At 47.8% G+C, this 7,065-nt stretch overlaps 1 protein-coding gene across 1 annotated transcript in view; it reads left to right on the top strand.

Annotated features, from left to right (window-relative positions):
• The first annotated feature begins 1,392 nt into the window (after window positions 1-1,392).
• The window catches only part of g2e3 (G2/M-phase specific E3 ubiquitin protein ligase), a 62,815-nt gene continuing 57,142 nt past the window's right edge, over window positions 1,393-7,065 (top strand). The window contains exon 1 of the mRNA XM_077565320.1: window positions 1,393-1,520. The gene's annotated coding sequence lies outside the window, so the exon portion shown is untranslated. The remainder of the gene's footprint in view (window positions 1,521-7,065) is intronic.

Genomic DNA, 7,065 nt, shown 5'->3' with positions numbered 1-7,065 from the left:
CCTCCGCGTGCCTGACACACGTGCTTGTTGCGTCGGGTGAGTGCGTGTCAGTGCGTGTACATGAGAGTGTGTGTGTTTTTTGTGTGACAGTCTAATTATCCGTGTTAGTGTGAGAACTTGTGTGTGTTTCTAAGAACGTGAGTTTGTGTGTGTGTGTGCATGTTACAGTTGAGAGAGGATGTGTTCGCGTGTAAGAGACTGCGCGTGCGTGTACTGGTGATACTGGTGATGACGAGTGTGTGTGTGTGTGTGGGGGGGGGGGGGGGTCGCTGGGGGGTCATCATCCATCCAAATCAGGATTAATCAAGACAGCGTCTGGCATCAAATCAGACAAATGATTGTCGCCATTGAGCCGGCGATGGCGAGGGGGGCGAGCGACCACGTAGCAATCAGCTCGCCGCCGTCGTCGTCGCTCACTTCCTGGAGATTCTTTTGCCAGCTGATCGTCTGAGGGTTTCAAGTTGTGCTTTTTGCCGCCATCTTAGATCAACCGGCGCCGCCGCACGCATTCATTTCCTTTTTACAGCACAGAAGAAGACGAGGACGGGTGGAGATCTGTTGGCCGCATGTTAGTGAAGTCAGGTGAGCACATTACGACTGTGGTCCAATGTGGGCTCCCCCTAGTGGTCAAACAAAGAACATAATTCAAACTGTTGAAATTAGAGCTGGGTATCGATTCCGATTTCCAAAATAGATTCGATTTGATTCAGAAAAGCCAGATTTGATTCAATTCACATTGATTTTCGATTCAGGTAAAGATTTCATGCAGTGCCAATTTTGCTTGTATATGGAAGACATTCTCAGAAATCGCAATACTGCAAATAGTAGAAACTTCTTTCTCTTACTTGGTGCATTACTAAAAATATGAATATTACCTTTATAATTGAATCCAATGCAGTTACTTTAATCATGTATGTTTTATTAACATGACCTGATCAAAACAATAAATAATAATTGAAATCAATGACAACCACAGCGCTATGTCAATAAAGTGACAAAAACATTCACATTCCTGTGACGGGTTTTACGCTAAGGTTCCAGTGGTTAATGAATGAATAAATAAAAACGAATTGACATCGTGCACAATTGTGCATCCGCATGTTGTGTTTTCATGTCCAATTCTTACCTAACTTCTTTTGGGGGAATTTGTGTTGCCTTTTTGTTTTTCTTTCAGTTAATGTACCGTTTCATGACCGCCACATGTATGCACTCCGTTTCATAAGGGGGCGCTAATGTACCAAAAGCACCTGTCAACCGCGATAAGAGGGAAGAAGAAGAAGTCCTGCATTACCGCCAGTTGCCTTCTGCATAGCCATAGGTATCTATGCTAAAGAAGGGGGCGCTAATGAGCCAAAAGCATTTGACAACCATCAAATGGAAGAAGAAGAAGAAGAAGAAGTCCGTAGTCTTCAGTAAGTTCGAATGCAGTGCGACATCTTTACTATTTAGAGCAGCAAGAGGCGCAGTAAACGATCAGGATTATACTTTTGGCTCCAATGTGACGCATAATTTCATTTAAGGTAAGTCATTTGACACGACTGCAAAAAGAAACTTTTATTTGCCACCTCTAATATTGATATTGGTATTGACTCAGTTAGGTTGAGGGTTATATGATGAGATTTATTGGTTAAGGTTAGGCTGTAGGGAAGCAATGTCAATTCCACAGACCCCCCCCCCCCCCCAAAAAAAAGTAAAAAACCTGCTACAGTTTGGCTTTAGCTCCTGATGCTAGCTAGCTAGCTCCTTAGCCAGGGCACCAGCTAGCTGGGGCAAAAGCCAAACTGTGGCAGGGTTTTGACTTTCTGGCCCTGGATTTGCCGCCTCTGATGTCGTCACGAGCTTTTACCAAACATTCTTGACATCTTAAGTGTCGGCCAGTTTTGTATTGTTGCATTATGTTCATCTTTGTATGTACTTTTCACCACTTCCTTGTTGGAATTTTGCCTTTTTTTCTTTTCTTTTTTTTAACATATTGTTTGTAGAGATAGACTGATATGTTTTTTTTCAGGGCAGATGCCGATTATTAGTCGTCAACAAAGTCGATAACCGACATTTGGAGCCGATAATCATTTTTAGTAAAGATTTCATTTCATTTAAATGTAACTGAAAATGTAAATAAATAGTCCCTGGGATTCAAATGCTTCTAGCTTGACCTTTTATCGGCCGTCAGATTTTTGAAAAAAGGCCGATAGCGATATTGGCCATAATGCCCAATATCTGCCTCGATTATTGTCTCTATCCCAAATTGTTTGACCTTTACTCTTCCTATGCCGCAGCAATGTGTTGCGTTCTCGCGGTCTGCACAACGTGACTTCCAAACGATGTTGACGCGTGCTTTGTGCCACTTTTTGTCCAAAAAAAAGGTCCCGATGTTTTGTCTTGATGTTTTGTCATGTCCTTTTGTGAGCCTTTTCCCACGCTCCACCTGCTCCCGCCAGCGTCGCCGCCTCCTCGTCCCGCTCGCCGTCCCCGGGGACGACGAGCCGCGGTTTGGGGCCACGCCGCCGCAGTTCGGCCCCTCTGGGGCCAGTCTGGGAATGAGCCGCAAAGATCTTCCCAGACTTGGAGGTGGCTCGTTAGCTCGTTAGCTCGTTAGCTCGTTAGCTCGCAGGTACGCCGCCGAGAAAGTCGAGCGGCCGGGCCGAGACGACACGGGAGGGGGCGGCGGAGTTCAAGGGTCAGGGTCCGGGCGGGAGGGGAACGGACTTCCCGGGTAATTGCGGGATCAGTGGGCAGAAAAACAAACACAAATTGGCAACACGCAAGTCACAACATTTTTTACTTCTTTTTTTTTTATAAAACGTTTTACAAATTGAGCTGATCCTTCCGCATCTCTTAAATGATTCAAACTTTGAAAGATTCAGCACAAAATCTCAAACAACAGAGAAGACGTCATCAAACCATTCGTACCTTCAATTGTTCCTTGACTGCAATTCGGGACATTTTGGGAACTGCTTTCCCGTATTTCAATAGTTTCCTTTTTCCAGACTGTTGACAATAAAATGCCCAAATAAGGAAATATTTGATGTTGCGCTGCATATTTACAATATCTGTTGCTCCTCCCACAAGTCGCACTTAGCAATTGCACTTTTCTGACCAAAGAAATCTTGACCAATTTCATTTGAATGAATTGCACAACAAGTCAATTCAGTCCTTCAGATTTCTCCTTGGAATGAAATTCATATTTATACATAAACACAACAATCATAAGGATTCCAGACGGAAGCAAAAAGCACCAACGGGGGGGAAATCAAACAATTAATGATATCATCATGTTTTTAATCGTGTATTTTTGTATTACTCCACATATTAAAATATGACTTCAACATTCACAGTTAAACAATATCAATAATTCATCATAAACAGCAGGAATCAAAGTTGATTTCATTTTATTTCCAACTCTCAGCTAACAAGACGCGGCGTGCTGATTAAATGTCGGATTTATATTCATCACATTACATTGATGAAAACGTGCAAGTGAAATTTCACACGTAAAAAGTTCGACGTAAAAGAAATCCAGCACACTTAGAGAACGAGGATTTCGGGTTCCAGTCCAAACTCTCATTTGAAGAGAAGTCGCACGAGCAGCCAAACTTTAAATAAAACAACGACTTCAAACCTAACGTGATATTTTGATGAGTTAAACGAGGTCCGTGTTCATCGCGAGTAACAATAATACGCAATAAAACGTCTCATAAAAGTAAAGAAGCCACATAGAAAGGAACGCACACGCGCACAGGTGGCGATCAATAATCAATCAGAAAGCCGAGCAGCGTGTGATCGGTGCAAGCGCGGCTGGGGAGCGCAGGCGGGACGTAAACAATCCCACGACCCACCGGCCGCTCCCCTCGGACCCCCGAGATCCCCCCCGGCCGTCCTTCTCTGCGCCGCCGCCCTCGGGGGACAGCGACGGCGGCATGGGGATACCTGTTGGCTCCTCCCCCTTCGTCCTGATTGACAGATGGCCACTCCATTAGATGAGAATGATAAGTGGCTCTCCATTGGAGGAAAGAGCTTCCTCTTGACCTCTGACCCCTCCGCAACTTCCCCTCTTGACCCCTCTTAGGACACCGCCCCTCCCCCCTTGCTTGCTTCCCCCACAGGTGCAAAACCTTCCAGGATTTTCTTTTCTTTCTTGTTTATTGTGAGGACGAGGAGCGATTGCGTACGACTTTGATGAAAATTGCGTAATGAGTCATATGCTGCTTCACCGAGCCTAAATACTTGATCACGGGATGAAGTTCCATTTGGTGGTTAGTGTTTAGAATGCTGGTGGCGGTGATACTTTTTTGTCATGGTGGAACTTTTAAACGCTGGTCATTGCGGCGGCGGCGGCGGTGATTGCGGCAAACGAGCGCAACGTCCCGGCGAGGGTTTGCGACATAACAAGTCGCTTTTGTTTACGGCGTCTCGCGATCTGTTTTCATGACGCCGCACACTCGGAGACTCGACGCCAGCTGCCGCAAATCACACCTTCAATTACCGAGCTCTGCCTTCACGCACACAAATATTGAGAGCGCCGCCGCCGCCGCCGCCGCCGCCGTAGCATCAAAACACCAAAGTCATTACGGCGAGGCACCAGGCGCCGCGACCGGCGCGGACGAAGGAAGCGAAGGAAGGAAGGAATTAAAATCAAGTCGACATCTCCTCATACAGAAAGCATTTGAAGAAAGACCACTGTGATCTTTGCCAGGGTCAAAGGTGAGCACCAAAGTGGACGGCGTCACCCTGCTGGAAGGTCAAAGGTTCCATTAAGACAGGAAGTCCTTGTCTTTTGAGCCGTCCGATTGGCCCAATGACATCAAGGCGCTCATTTCAAATGCGGAAAGTCAGCGGAGAAAGTTGGCCGTCGCTGCTTTTGCCCCCTAAACCGACCCTGTGACACAATCGCCCCCCCCCCCCCCCAACCCCCCACCCATTAGCGGCAGCTTTGCCGGCATAGCGAGTCATTACCGCCACTGTGAGCCTCTCAGCTCCAAACATGGCCGCTTGTCATCGCCACGCTTGATTGGCAGCAGCCAGGGGGGGGCGGGGGGTGAGAGAGGGGGTGGGGGGGCTTGCAGTTGTGTGATGGGAATGCCACTCGAGATGTGAATTGGCTCGGCCACTCCAATCAGGCCGCTGGATGACAAATGAAGTGTGCCCCCCCCCGTCCCCCCCCCATCACCACCACCACCTTCTTCTTCACACTTCTCGGCCGTCCGGCTCAGGAAAGAAAAGGCGAGTTCATGCGGGAGTGCTTGACAGCAACACAATCACATTCCCATTCAGCCCCCACCGCCCCCCCCTCCCGCCTGCTGCTAGCGCGCTAGCACGCTAAGACGACCACAAGGAGGAACGTCGCGGCCCAATTAGAATCTGTGAAAGACACAAAAGGTCTTTAGAGGTTTGGACAGGTGTCTCATTTTGTCTCATTTGGCCGCAGGACACTTTGGCAGCTTTTTCAATCCCGTTTGTGGGCAGCGAGCGAGGAAAAGTGAGGAAGAGGTTATTTGTCGCGCTGTCATGCCGCTCGTCTTCCTCGCCATCCGTGGGAAATGAAATCATCTTCGTTTTTGCGTCAGGTCACATCGCTTTGCTCCGACGCTAAACACTAAAGGAAAAAATAGAAAAAGTCCAAAAGTTCTCACGTTCTCACGAGTCATTTGTTTTGCTACCGTTCTGTGTCGCTAGTTAGCGTGCTCAAAAGGGCTCAACCGGCCGGCAAAAGGTCAAAAAAATCTCCTCACACTGTAAGTAGAAAGCCGATGAAACAGAAAATAAAAATATCCCAAAACAGGAAATAAAGGTTCCTCCGGCAGCAAGTAGGAAACCTCAAACAGGAAGTTGGAAGATCCTCAAACAGGAAATAGAAATTCCTCAAGCACCGCAAACTGAAAGTCCAAAGATCTTCAAAGAGGAAGTAGAAAGCTCCTGAAACAACAACAACAACAAAAAGTCCCAATAACAAGAAGAGGAAATTGCACTTTGAAAAGAAAGTTCAACAGTAAAAAGAAAGCTATTGAAACAGGAAACAAATGCTCCTTAAACAGGAAATAGAAACATCTCCAACAGAACGTAGAACTTCCTTAAACAGGAAGTTGAAAGCTCCAGAAACAGGAAATAAAGATTTTCCTCCCTAAAACAGAAAATAAAAGTTGTACAAATACCTTCATACGGGAAGTAAAAGACAGACTTCCTGCCAAATAGTGATCCAAGCCTGAACGAGAACAAGCCATGTTGGAGGAACGGCGACACAAGCAGGCGACTTGCGGGCCTCTCACCAGGATAACGGTGGGGGGGGGGGGGGGGGGGCATAGGTTTAGGGATGGGGGGGGTCACCGGTGGGAGTTGGGAAGAGGAAATGTGAGAACGCTGGAGGTGACAGGCTTTGTGTGAAGGTGTGAACGGTGAAGACAAGAGCACTGAAAGTTGTTCTTGTCCTGAGAGGAAGAGGACATTCACTCCCTCAAAGACCCCCCCCCCCCTTCCCCCCTGGATCCAAACCAAGCCCCCTCACGGGCCCCCCACCCCAATTAGACAAACATTAAGGTCGATTAAGGGTCCTCACGGGAACGTTGGCTCTATATAATTACCTTAATGGGCGGACTCTTTCTCTCTTTCTGTCTCTTTCTTTGGACCCTCAATGTCTTAAACAAACTTGGAGGGCCTGAGCTGGGGGGGTGGCGCGGGGGTCCTGGGGGGTCAGACAAACGTTGATGGGCAGCGGGAGGGGGAGGGGGGGGGGGGCGCTTTCCCATTAGGCTTTGTGGCAGAACTTCGTCACAAAGGCCTCGCTTGAATCGAAGCTATTGGCCCACAAACAAGGAGCTGTTCCCACCGAGGGAGGGGGGAGGGGGGACAAAACAGACCCCCGACTGGGAGGGGGTCAAGGGGGAGGATGAGGACGGGAGAGAAGGATGAAGATGTCAGGCTTGATGCTGATGTCCTGTTGAACGACAAAATCTACTTCCTGTCGGCCATTTTGCTTCAAGCGGTGATGATGTCATGCGAGCCGGTCATCGTGGCTCGGCTCGTCATGTCTTATGATTAGCACGTCTTCTTCTTAGCTCTTGCGTATCTCAT

The sequence above is a fragment of the Vanacampus margaritifer genome, chromosome 1 (assembly GCF_051991255.1).
Source record: "Vanacampus margaritifer isolate UIUO_Vmar chromosome 1, RoL_Vmar_1.0, whole genome shotgun sequence".
Classification (NCBI taxonomy): domain Eukaryota; kingdom Metazoa; phylum Chordata; class Actinopteri; order Syngnathiformes; family Syngnathidae; genus Vanacampus; species Vanacampus margaritifer.
Note: the sequence above shows the minus strand (reverse complement) of the source record. Positions and strands in the feature narration are given on the sequence as shown.